The 13376-nt window shown below is 40.4% G+C and overlaps 1 non-coding gene across 1 annotated transcript; it reads left to right on the forward strand.

The window, feature by feature from the left end:
- Positions 1-8524: 8524 nt before the first annotated feature.
- Positions 8525-8596, forward strand: Trnad-guc (transfer RNA aspartic acid (anticodon GUC)). Its single transcript has one exon. It is a non-coding gene; the product is annotated as a tRNA-Asp (tRNA).
- Positions 8597-13376: the final 4780 nt, after the last annotated feature.

The raw sequence follows: 13376 nt of genomic DNA on the forward strand, positions 1-13376 counted from the left end.
CCGCACGACCACGAGATGCGGGTCACGGATGATCGCCGACTGAAAGTGCGTGAAATTGCTCATGCTTGTCAGATGTCATCTGAAAGGGTATATCACATTTTAACTCAATAACTAGGAATGAAAAAATTATCTGCAAGATGGGTGCCGCGACTCTTGACCCTGGATCAATAATGCACGAGAATGGACATATCGGAACAATGTTTGGCTGGTTTTAGGACAAACGAACAACATTTTTTGTCGGTTTCTGACCACAGATGAAACTTGGGTGCACTACTATACCCCAGAGAGAAAACAACATTCAAAGTAGTGGAAACAAGCTGATTCTCCGCCACCAACGAAAGCAAAGACGATTCCTCCTGTGGGGAAGGTCATGGCAACAGTGTTCTGGGGTGCGAAGGGGATTACGTTTGTAGTTACTGGAGAATACTATGCTAACCTCCTGGATAAACTGCAACAAAAGATACACGGAAAAAGGCGAGGTTTAGCAAGAAAGAGAGTCCTCTTCCATCAAGACAGTGCGCGCTCGCACACATGTGTCGTCGCCATGACAAAAGTACACGAACTAAGGTATGGATTGTTGCCACACCCGCCTTATTCACCTGATATGGCTCCGTCAGACTTCCATCTCTTCCCAAAACTGAAAATTTCTCTTGGTGGACGAAGGTTCACTTCAAACGAAGAACTGATTGCCGGAGTTGACAACTATTTTGCAGGCCTGGAGGAAACTCATTTTCTAGATGGGATCAAGGCACTGGAACACCGTTGGAGCAAGAGCATTAATCTACAATGAGACTACACTGAAAAATAAAAATTTTCAGTGATGTAGGTACCTTTTTTCTCTTCCGTACCGAGAACTTTTCAAACCACCCTCGTATGATTTTCTGCCACTGTACCCTTCTCTTCCCCTCACGCTGCCGTTGTCTTCTTCGCCCTTTCGATACCACAATCTCTGCCTAATATCTTCCTCCCTTTTCCCCTGCCACTGCCTGCAACTCTCTCAGCCTAAAAAAGCGCGAATATGTTCCCATGCCAAATTTTTTTGGAAAATTTTTAAAGGTGCTGAGGAAGATGGAATGAGGCTGGTGGCATGCCACTTTTCAGTCAGGCAATGTCACTCGTATGGGAAGAGCTTTATGGGTCAGGAATGTATTGATAGTTTACTTAAATGAAATTGGAATCATGGAAAACTAATTTTACACCTCGTACCAGATTTTACTTGCGCAAAAATTTGCATGTGCTTCAGTACATCTACATCTGCATCTATTGCGGTATCTACCTAGTCGACGAATATGGGGTGTCTAAGAAACCTACATGTAAAAACACAATGGTGACCAAACACGACAACATGAAAAAGAAGTGGATGACAGAGAAGATATTACAATTGATGGAACAAAGAAGAATACTTAAAAATAGAGATGAAAGTGAGTATAAAAGATTACATGCAGAAATACGAAAAGAAACACGGCGAGCAAAAGAAGAATGGTACAACGAACAATGCTCTGAAATTGAGAGTTATGAAACAAGACATGATAGTTTCAACTTACACAAAAAAGTTAAAGATTTCGCTGGACTTAATAAAAAGAAAAGTACAAGTTTATTGTTAGATAAAAATGACAAAATAATTCCTGATGTTAAAGGTAAACTGGACAGGTGGACAGAATATGTCAAAGAACTATTTGAAGACACAAGAAAAGATCAAAAATTTTATGATAACATGATTGGAGAACGAGGACCAAGCATATCGAAAGAAGAAATATTACATGTTATCAACAAATCGAAGACAGGAAAAGCCCCTGGACCGGATAAGATACCAAATGACATCCTGAAACTCATAGGAATAGACCATATAGATATATTTGTACAATTGTTTAATGATATTTATAATTCGGGAATTATTCCTAGGGATTGGTTGACATCTACCTTTGTTACATTACCCAAAAAGGCTAATGCCAAAACTTGTAATGATCACCGTACAATAAGCTTAATGAGTCACACCTTAAAGATATTTCTAAAAGTTATACACCAACGAATATACAAAAAAGTAGAAGAAGGTATAAGTGAAACACAATTCGGTTTTAGAAGTTCCCTCGGTACAAGAGAAGCATTGTTTGCTTTTAACATATTAGCGCAACGATGTATGGAGGTTAACCAGCCACTATATGTGTGCTTCCTGGATTATAATAAAGCATTTGACAAAGTTCGTCATGATCATCTCATAGAATTGTTAGAAAAGAAAACACTTGATAAGAAAGACATCCGCATTATATACAACCTCTACTACAATCAAACCGCAACCGTGAAGGTAGAAAATGAATTATCGAATGATATAGAAATAAAGAGGGGTGTGAGACAAGGTTGCGTTCTCTCACCCTTATTGTTTAATATGTATTCAGAAGACATAATCCAGGCAGCTCTATCAGATGAAATAGCTGGCATTAAAGTGAATGGGCTAAACATTAACAATGTTAGGTTTGCTGATGACACTGTACTACTAGCTGGAAACCTCAAAGATCTACAATTACTTCTTGACAAAGTCGCAGAAAAAAGTGAAGAATTTGGCTTGACTCTTAACGTAAGCAAGACTAAGTTCATGGTGATATCTAAAACACACCAACAAGAAAATCTTACAAGCAATAGGGAAAGAGTCGATCAAGTACGTAAATTTAAATATCTCGGAACAATTGTAAATGAGGAGATTGAAAGCTCAGAAGAAATTAAATCGAGAATAGGACAGGCCAGAAGTATCTTTAATAAGATGAAAAATGCATTCTGTTCGAGAGACATTTGTTTAAACACAAAAATGAGGTTGCTAAGATGCTATGTATTCTCAAAATTATTATACGGAATGGAAGCGTGGACATTGAAAAAGAAGGACATGAACAGTTTAGAAGCCTTTGAACTGTGGGCATATAGAAGAATACTTAGAATTAGTTGGGTGTCGAGGATTACTAATCAAGATGTCCTAAGAAGAATGGGAAAGGAAAAAGAATTAATTAAAACTATTAAAGTAAGGAAGCTACAATATTTAGGCCATGTTATTAGGGGAGTAAATTACAAAATATTGCGAATAATACTAGAAAGGAAAATTTGTGGGAAGAGAACGAGGGGTAGAAGACGGACATCCTGGATTGACAATTTAAAAAATTGGTACAACTGTTCAACGTCAGAACTCCTTAGATCGGCCAAATCAACATCAGAAATTGCCATGATGACAGCCAACCTTCTTAGAGGAGACGGTACATGAAGAAGAAGAAGAAGAAACCTACCGACTGGCGTTCCGGCGCTTGACTTTACGCCGTAGCATCTGTACTCCGCAAACCATCGTGATGTGGATGACAGAGGGGACGACCCATTGTACCAGTTATTAAGGTTTCTTCCTGTTTCATTCAGGTATGGAACGCGGCAATAATGATTGTTTGAATGCCACTTGCAGTAATTATTCTAATCCTACCCTCAATATCCCTACGTGAGCGATACATATTGTAGTATCTACCTAGAGTGATCACTTCAAGCCGGTTCTTGAAACTTTCGTAATAGGCTTTCTCGGGATAGTTTACGTCTGTCTTCAAGAGTCTCCGACTACAGTTCCTTCAGTATCTGTGTGACGCCACCCCAAGGTTCCCAGAACTTTTTTGATGATAACGGAGACGCTTTACAGCATATTTCTCTGTGCTATGCCACTTTACAAAGTACGTTTCCACTTCACACCGGATTTTAAGTGTCTATGTTGCCCGTAAAAGCAGGTTAACTTTGAATCTCTCTATGTTGGAAACATATAAAGATATCAAGAAGATTTTCAAAGCTATTCGAGATCGGGATCTTGGGAATATATCCTAACAATTTCAGACATTAGCTGTGCGCAGTTGTCTTGGAATCTGCGGCTTACAGTTTCGTACTCAAAAGCCAGATTTTTGGGGTGTTTCTTGATAACGAATAAATATTTTGAAAACGGGAAGATGACAATTCTTGTTAAATACCTGGAGAATATACCGTTAAAATTGTTGCAACTTGCTGCGATCAAGATATTTAGTTATCCGCTACTGGTCGTTATTTCCCAGATTTGCTCAGGAACCACCCGTGAGGTAAATGGTGCCCGCATAAGCCCCGTAGGCTAATTCAAAAAGAAGCAACAGATTTGTGCATAATGTTCAAAGCTTAACCTCGCACTGTAGGATAATTACAGTAAGATGATCCTTCTGTTGGGTATAAAATTTGTCCTTAGCCCAACCGCTATCTAAAATACTTGAACCTACCTTCCTATCACCAATTGCACCCGACGTATGAGCTCCGCAATAACCCCGTTTTTATAAGCGCCTTTTTGCAACATACAGAAAGCGCATGCTGAGCATGCGTACCGATTCCGCGAGACATTTCCATCGATTCCGCGAGACATTTCGTAGTTCTGTCAAATGTAGTGACACGATTTTTTTGGAAGTGTGGATTATGGTGTGTTTAGGGGTGGAGGCTGGAAACCTGATTAGGCAGGAGAGAGTGAGAGCAAAGTGAAGGCATTAAACATCAAATCGCGCATGAAAACTTTACAGATATGCGTACCTCGTACACAAACATACTTTAAAGACACACTATGCTGGAACTCAGAATTAGCGAAAGGATCATAAAACAGTGTTGCGCATGCAGCTTTAAGTGAGCTAGGTCACCTTCATTCAAGCGAATATCTGTCAGACTCCCCGTAATACTACATGGCAGACATTATGTAACGGTACAAGTAACTAAAATCTCATGTGCCAATTTACAACAAGAAAAATGTGATTTAATAAAGTAGAATTAAGTCGAATGTTTGATTAACATTTGAAATCGAAACACATGGTCCTATCTCTGTCTCTCTCTATTCGTTTAGTCGGTTCCGACTCTTCGTGACCCCATGAACCAAATCACGCCACTTTTTCCTCTCTTGCACTTTCTCCCGTAGAACTTCCAGGTTGGAACACATTGCTTCTGTGATGCCATCGATCCATCTCATCCTCTGACGTCCTCTTCTTCTAGTTCCTTCAATCTTCCCCAGCATTAATGTTTTTTCCAGCGAGGCATGTCTTCGCATTGTGTGTCCAAAGTAGGTCAGCTTTTGTTTTAGCATTAGACTTTCCAGGGAGAAATCTGGTTTTATTTGCTCCAATATTGATCTGTTGGTTCTCTTTGCAGTCCATGGAACTCTAAGAAGTTTCCTCCAACACCGCAATTCGAAGGAGTCAATTCTTCGCCGTTCAGCCTTTCTAATGGTCCAGGTCTCACATCCATGCATCACAACTGGAAAGACCATAGCCCTCACAATACGGATCTTTGTTGCTAGTGTTATATCTCTGGACCTTATAACCCTGTCAAGGTTTGACATCGCCTGTCTACCGAGCAACAGGCGTCTCCAGATTTCATGGCTACAGTCGCCGTCAGCAGAGATCTGGGAAGCGAGATAACTGAATGTGGTCACTACCTCCATGGTTTCTCCTGCTATATCCCACGAATTGGTAGGTGTAGTTGCCATAATTTTCGTTTTCTTCACATTCAGCATAAGACCAGCCTTTTCACTTTCGTCTTTCACCTTCAGTAAGAGTGTTCTCAATTCTTCTTCACTTTCTGCCAACAGGATCGTATCATCCGCGTACCTTAGGTTGTTTACATTTATTCCGGCTATTTTAATTCCTATTTCTCCTTCATCTAGCCTCGCATTCCTCATGACATGTTCTGCATACAGACTGAATAAGTACGGTGACAGTATGCAGCCTTGCCGGACCTCTTTCTGAATCTTTATCCATTTCGTTGTTGCATACATAGTTCTCACCGTGGCTTCTTGGTCAAGGTATAAACTCCGTATCAGATGAATGAGGTGATCTGGTACACCCATGTTTTTCAGTACGTTCCATAATTTGTTGTGATCGACGCAGTCAAAGGCTTTGGCGTAGTCAATAAAGCAGAGGTACACATCTCTCTGGAATTCTCTCGCTTTTTCCATAATCCACCGAATGTTAGCAATTTGATCTCTAGTTCCTCTTCCTTTCCTAAACCCAGCTTGTTCTTCTGGCAGCTCTCGATCTAGATATTGGCGAAGTCTATTTTGTAAGGTTTTCAACATAACTTTGCTAGCCTGTGAAATAAGTGCGATTGTTCGGTAATCTGAGCATTCTTTAGAACTTCTCTTCTTTGGAATGGGGATGGATACTGATCTTTTCCAGTCTTCTGGCCACTGCTGCGTGATCCATATTTTTTGACATATTGAGTGCAGCACTTTCACTGCATCCTTTCCAGTGACTTTAAACAATTCTGCTGGTATTTCATCATGTCCACTAGTTTTGTTATCAGCCATATTTTGAAGGGCCCACTGGATTTCGCTCTCCAAAATATCTGGCTCCCAGTTCTAAATTAACATTAACATCAGCAGTAGGAGCCCTGTCATTATGCAGTTCTTTTTTGTATAGGTCTTCTACATATTCTGCCCATCTTTCCTTAACATCCTCTGCTTCACTCAGATCTTTCCCGTTTCTGTCTTTTATCATTCCAATTTTTGCCTGGAATTTTCCTTTAATTTCTCTAATTTTCTTATAAAGATGTCTTCCCCATTCCGTTACTATCTTCAACTTCCTTGCACTGTTCATTAAAGGATATATTTTTATCTCTTCTAGCTAATTTCTGAAAATCTTTATTTAATTCAAACACAGCTGATCTATCTCGATTTTTGATTTCCTTCATTCTTCTGCAACTTGCAGTGCCTCAAATGATACCCATCTAGCCTTCTTGCTGTTCCATTTCTTGGGAATGTGTTTCTCTGCGGCCTCCTTGACAGCATTAGCTACTTCTGTCCACATCTCTTGTGAACTTTTGTCCTCCAGCTCTAATACAGTAAATTTGTTTTGTACCGCTACACTGTAGTCGGAAGGTATAGAGTTAAGGTAGTATCCGCAAGTTGGGATACTTTTTGCTACATTCTGAAGTTTCAGCCGAAATTTTGCAATCAGGAGCTCATGATCTGATCCGCAGTCAGCCCCAGGTCTTGTTGTAGCTGACTGAACCGCGCTCGTCCACCTCTGATTACAAAGTATGTAATCAATTTGGTTCCAGTGTTGGCCATCTGGCGAAGTCCAGATATATAGGCGTCGTTTTGGTAGTTGAAACAGTGTATTAGTAACTATGAATGAATTTTCTTGGCAAAATTCTAGGAGTCTCTGTCCAGCTTCATTTGTTGTACCAAGACCATATTTCCCCGTTATACCTTCTACAGCTTGATTTCCCACTTTTGCGTTCCAATCTCCAACTATGAAGACGATATCCTTTTCTGGTGTTGACAGTAGTAATTCTTGTAAATCTCCATAGAACTGGTCAATAATTTCCTTTTCAGCATCGGTTGTTGGTGCATAAACTTGAATTACTGTGATGTTGAGGGGCTGACCTTGAAGTCTGATGGACATCATTCTATCATTTTTATATTTGCATCCCATTACAGCTTTTCTCACTTTATCACTAACTATGAAGGCTACTCCATTACTTCTGTTGTTATCGTGCCCAGAATAATACACCATATGGCCATCCGAAGCAAATTCTCCCATGCCAGTCCACCTCATTTCACTTATTCCCAATATGTTAATTTTCTCCATTTCTCTTTTCACTATGTCTAGTTTTCCTTGATACAAGGATCTTACATTCCATGTTACTATGCAGTGCTTCTCTTTGCACCATCTTACTCTTCGTGAAGCTCCTCTCAACCTGGTTCCCCCCGGAGATCCGATCGGGGAACTTGAAACTCCGGAACATTTTGAGCTGAGCGAAGCCATGGGGTTTTCTTGGGAAAGTTCAGTGGTGGTTTCCCGTTGCCTTCCACTGTCCTCCAACTCCTATCTGCTCACCGACTCAGTTTCCCGCTGGGGTTGGTTACCCAACCTTCCGCTGAGTTGCTCGGCTTAACAGGGGCACCACGTGTAGGTAGGAAGTTGGAGAATTGAGGTGACAGAGGCTGTGAGAACTCTCTTGCTGAGTTCTTGTAATCGCGTATCACCCCCATTTTATGCCAGAGTCTCATGATGTCTGCAGAGACCCCCCCCCCTCCCCCAGGTCATTTCATGGTCCTATGCAGCATTACTATTTTAAAATTCGAAACTGCTGAACATTGTTACCTGGATTTCGGATGTGTGTGTGATGAGTATTTATTCAGAACAGAATTCGTTAAATCTTTTATTTTCCATCAGTCTATGTATGTGTTTGGAGGGGGTGATGTATATATTTATTCAGGAAAGAATTTGTAAAATCGTTTATTTTTCATCAGTCGATAAATGTAATGTGGCAAAATCCCAATTCTGAATCAATTGCTACAAAAATCGTAAATAATATTGGGAATCGATTTGCTACTAATTCGTGAGAAATTTTAACGACTTTACATGCACTAACTTGAGTATGGACCAGTACGCATTCCACTTTTACGTTTTCAACCACAGTTAAATAGTATTGTGAAGAATCATATATTCACATTACGAATGAGTTGCATTCCCTTGATGAAGCATTTATTATTATACGCTCCTTGCAGTCCTCGGTAGTATAGTGGTTAGTATCCCCGCCTGTCACGCGGGAGACCCGGGTTCGATTCCCGGCCGGGGAGAAATTTTTTTTTCTTCTTCATTTGCCATTTTTGGCTGCTTCTTAATGTTGCTATATACAAGAAACACGAATTTCTTTGGAAGCGGTTACAGCGGAAACAGAAAAACCACAACAGCGGTATCCACTTTCCCTAGGAACTCGTAAACATCGTTTTACTGCTTCCAATGTCACGGATATTACATCCCATTCGTATAACCAAAATTGCGGTACGCCTTTCGCAAAATAATTTTGTTACAGTTCAACAAAGTCAGCTTCGTCGCAGAAAACGGTAGTCAGAGAATAGTCTTTCTCGAAGTGTTCTCTGCAGGTAGAATATTCGTTCGTCTCCTAGGCGTGCATCCGCAGTAGTAATACTTAATCTTCCGATTCTTTCACGGACTCGCTCTGTAGATAGTCGTACCGTTATTAACTGAAACATCGGAAAAAGAAACACTGCTATTTCGTATGCACGCCCGAAAGATCATGGAGTATAGTAAAATAATCATTGCGGCCTCTTATTATTGACTTATTTATTAATAAAATTATAAGAAATGTTACATGCTCTTCAAAAAACAACAGAAAATAGGAGGCTATGAATACCGCGTGCTTGAGGAAGATCTTACCGCTGCTCATACTGAAACGTGTGACGAACAAATCCCTTTGACTGAATAATAGTTAAAACGCATGGAACTGGGTACAAAATAAGGGACGTACACAATCCTCTGGCGATTCTATTTAAATAACGAAATGGTATAAATGTATTAATATCCTACAGGCACTAGAAATTATGCAGGAATCACAATACCGTAAAATTTGAAATTCAAATGAATTCCAAGAAGAAAATATTTTCCGTGTGTTGGTTTGTGTTCTTGTTTCAGACTAATCGGTTTCGCTTAGAATTGTCGATTTCCAAGTCTGTTAACCAATATAGAAATATAAATATTCAGTTACAACTGTGTATTTCAATATTACTGAACTAAAAAAGTTTTGTTTTAATTACACAACAAATTTTGTATATTTACTGTTTCTTGTAGTTACGGAGCAAGCGCTCTCAATAAAAGTAGCGGTTCCACTGTCATATACTAAAGCCGTGCCTGAATGCTGTAGCTTTATATTAAAATTTTAAAACATACTGGTGTAAATGCGTGCCTCCTAAAAACACTAACGAATTTAAAAATGTAGTCTTGATATGATTTATACATAAAACATTCCGCGTATTAACCACAAAACATTACAGTAAACGTTTTAGCTCTGTAATATTGTAAACATCGTATTTCAATGCAATTGTCATTTATTTTTATATTTTTAAAGATTATAGCGATTATACTATACCTTGAAAGTATTTTTTCTTTCCTTTCCGCCACATAAAACAAGATGGTGGATGAATATTTTGTAAACAGTGTCGCTGTATGCTAAAAAGCGCGGTTTACACAGCGGAATGAAAAGCAACAAAAAATGAGAAACTGGACAGAAAGATCTGCTGTACTGCAAATGTCAGTCAGCCACAGAAACGTCAATATATTGTACTAAGAATATAAATGAACCCTTGTGCGAGTGAAATTTAAACATGTGTCAATAACTTGTGTTTGGTCAAGGCGGAACCAATTTCCACAGTCATGTATCTATCACTATATCACTATTATTACCAGATGCAATTTGCAAGACATCGGGACTTTGATATTGTTGGTTAAAAAATCGGTGGGACAACGACCTACAAGTCAAGACAAAAAAATAACGTTAATTTTGGTTTTTTAGATTAGTAGTTTCTTATAATGTGTTCTGAATAAATTTAGTGCACTGTTACAACTACACGCAAAAGTATTATTCTGTTCATCAAAAGCATCAACATCAGGCTGGTCATAAAACAAGTCTTGCAAAAAATAAAATAACATTTTCGTGAGTCTTCGTGACATCTACGACAGATACGCAAATGTACAAAACTGCGTTAATAACAGAAACACTCATTAAAGAGCTAAATACACTAATGGCCATTAAAATTGCTACACCACGAAGATGACCTGCTACAGACGCGAAATTTGCGGTTTATCGTATCGCGACAATGGTGCTCTCGTTGGTCGACGTCCAATGAGTGTTAGCAGAATATGGAATCGGTGGGTTCAGGAGGGTAATACGGAACGCCGGGCTGGATCCAAACGACCTCGTATCACTAGCAGTCGAGATGACAGGCATCTTATCCGCACGGCTGTAACGGATCGTGCAGCCACGTCTCGATCCCTGAGTCAACAGATGGGGACGTTTGCAAGACAACAACCATCTGCACGAACAGTTCGACGACGTTTGAAGCAGCACGGACTATCAGCTCGGAGACCATGGCTGCATCACATACAGGAGCGCCAGCGATAGTGTAGTCAACGACGAACTTGGGTTCACGAATGGCAAAACGTCATTTTTTCGAATGAATCCAGGTTCTGTTTACAGCATCACGATGGTCGCATCCGTGTTTGGCTACATCGCGGTGAACGCACACTGGGAGCGTGTATTCATCACCGCCATACCGGCGTATCACCAGGCGTGATGGTACGGGGTGCCATTGGTTACACGTCTCCGTCACCTCTCGTTCGCATTGACGGCACTTTGAACAGCGGACGTTACATTTCAGATGTGTTACGGGCCGTGGCTCCGCCCTTCACCGACCCCTGCGCAACCCTACATTTCTGCAGGATTCTGCAAGACCGCATTTTGCAGGTCCTGTACGTGCCTTTCTGGATACAGAAAATGTTCGACTGCAACCCTGGCCAGCACATTCTCCAGATCTCCAACCAATTGAAAACGTCTGGTCAATGGTGACCGAGCAACTGGCTCGTCACAATGCACCAGTCACTACTCTTGATGAACTGTTGAAGCTCCATGGGCAGCTGTACCTGTACACGCCATGCAAGCTCTGTTTGACTCAATGCCCACGCGTATAAAGGCCGTTATTACGGCCAGAGGTAGTTGTTCTGGGTACTGATTTCTCGGGATCTATGCACCCAAATTGCGTGAAAATGTAATCCCATGTCAGTTCTAGTATATTTGTCCAATCAATACCCGTTTATCATCTGCATTTCTTCTTGATGTAGCAATTTTAATGGCCAGTAGTATATGAAAAAGAACAGGCACAATAAATAACTGTTTGTTTGGCATTTCTTAAGATAACTAATGAAATATAAACGTGAGACGGGCTAATGATTAGGCTTGTTAGCGTTGTTACTTAATATACGTCGCTAGCATGTAGAGTCATTCAAATTGTCTGCTCTGACTGAGTGACTATTCCGTCAGTTCCTGATGGAATATTTTATACGTTACTAACGAAATAGGCAATGCTTCACACTTAATGGATATGTATGGGAATTGGATGTACGTCCTAATCTCGTCCCCCCCCCTCCCTCTCCCTGTCTGTCTGTCACTTCTTCCTTCTTCCCCCTACCCTCCCCCCTTTCTCTCTCGTGTTCATCCTTGTTTGTTGTTACTGCAAATGAAACTTTGATTGGAACTGAAGTCACTTACAATGAGTGGGTAAATCGTTTGGGGTCAATGATTACAGAGTATGAGTAAGGTTGTTGTTGTTGTGGTCTTCAGTCCTGAGACTGGTTTGATGCAGCTCTCCACGCTACTCTATCCTGAGCAAGCTTCTTCATCTCCCAGTACCTACTGCAACCTACATCCTTCTGAATCAGTGTATTCATCTCTTGGTCTCCCTCTACGATTTTTGCCCTCCACGCTGCCCTCCAATACTAAATTGGTGATCCCTTGATGCCTCAGAACGTGTCCTACCAACCAATCCCTTCTTCCAGTCAAGTTGTGCCACAAACTTCTCTTCTCCCCAATCCTATTCAATACCTCCTCATTAGTTACGTGATCTACCCATCTAATCTTCAGCATTCTTCTGTAGCACCACATTTCGAAAGCTTCTATTCTCTTCTTGTCCAATCTAGTTATCGTCCATGTTTCACTTCCATACATATACTTTCAGAAACGACTTCCTGACACTTAGATCTATACTCGATGTTAACAAATTTCTCTTCTTCAGAAACGCTTTCCTTGCCATTGCCAGTCTACATTTTATATCCTCTCTACTTCGACCATCATCAGTTATTTTACTCCCCAAATAGCAAACCTCCTATACTACTTTAAGTGTCTCATTTCCTAATCTAATTTTCTCAGCATCACCTGACTTAATTCGACTACATTCCATTATCCTGGTTTTGCTTTTGTTGATGTTCATCTTAAACCCTCCTTTCAAGACACTGTCCATTCCGTTCAACTGCTCTTCCAAGTCCTTTGCTGTCTGTGACAGAATTACAATGTCACCGGCGAACCTCAAAGTTTTTATTTCTTCTCCAAGGATTTTAATACCTACTCCGAACTTTTCTTTTGTTTCCTTTACTGCTTGCTCAATATACAGAATGAACAACATCGGGGAGAGGCTACAACCCTGTCTCACTCCTTTCCCAGCCACTGCTTCCCTTTCATGCCCCTCGACTCTTATAACTGCCATCTGGTTTCTGTACAAATTGTAAATAGCTTTTCGCTCCCTGTATTTAACCAAGGACACCGTCAGAATTTGAAAGAGAGTATTCCAGTCAACATTGTCAAAAGCTTTCTCTAAGTCTACAAATGCTAGAAATGTAGGTTTGCCTTTTCTTAATCTAGCTTCTAAAATAAGTCGTATGGATAGTATTGCATCACGTGCTCCCATATTTCTACGGAATCCAAACTGATCTTCCTCAAGTTCGGCTTCTACCAGTTTTTCCATTCGTCTGTAAAGAATTCGCGTTAGTATTTTGCAGCCGTGACTTATT

Source organism: Schistocerca nitens, chromosome 10 (genome assembly GCF_023898315.1).
Source record: "Schistocerca nitens isolate TAMUIC-IGC-003100 chromosome 10, iqSchNite1.1, whole genome shotgun sequence".
Taxonomy (NCBI): Eukaryota; Metazoa; Arthropoda; class Insecta; order Orthoptera; family Acrididae; genus Schistocerca; species Schistocerca nitens.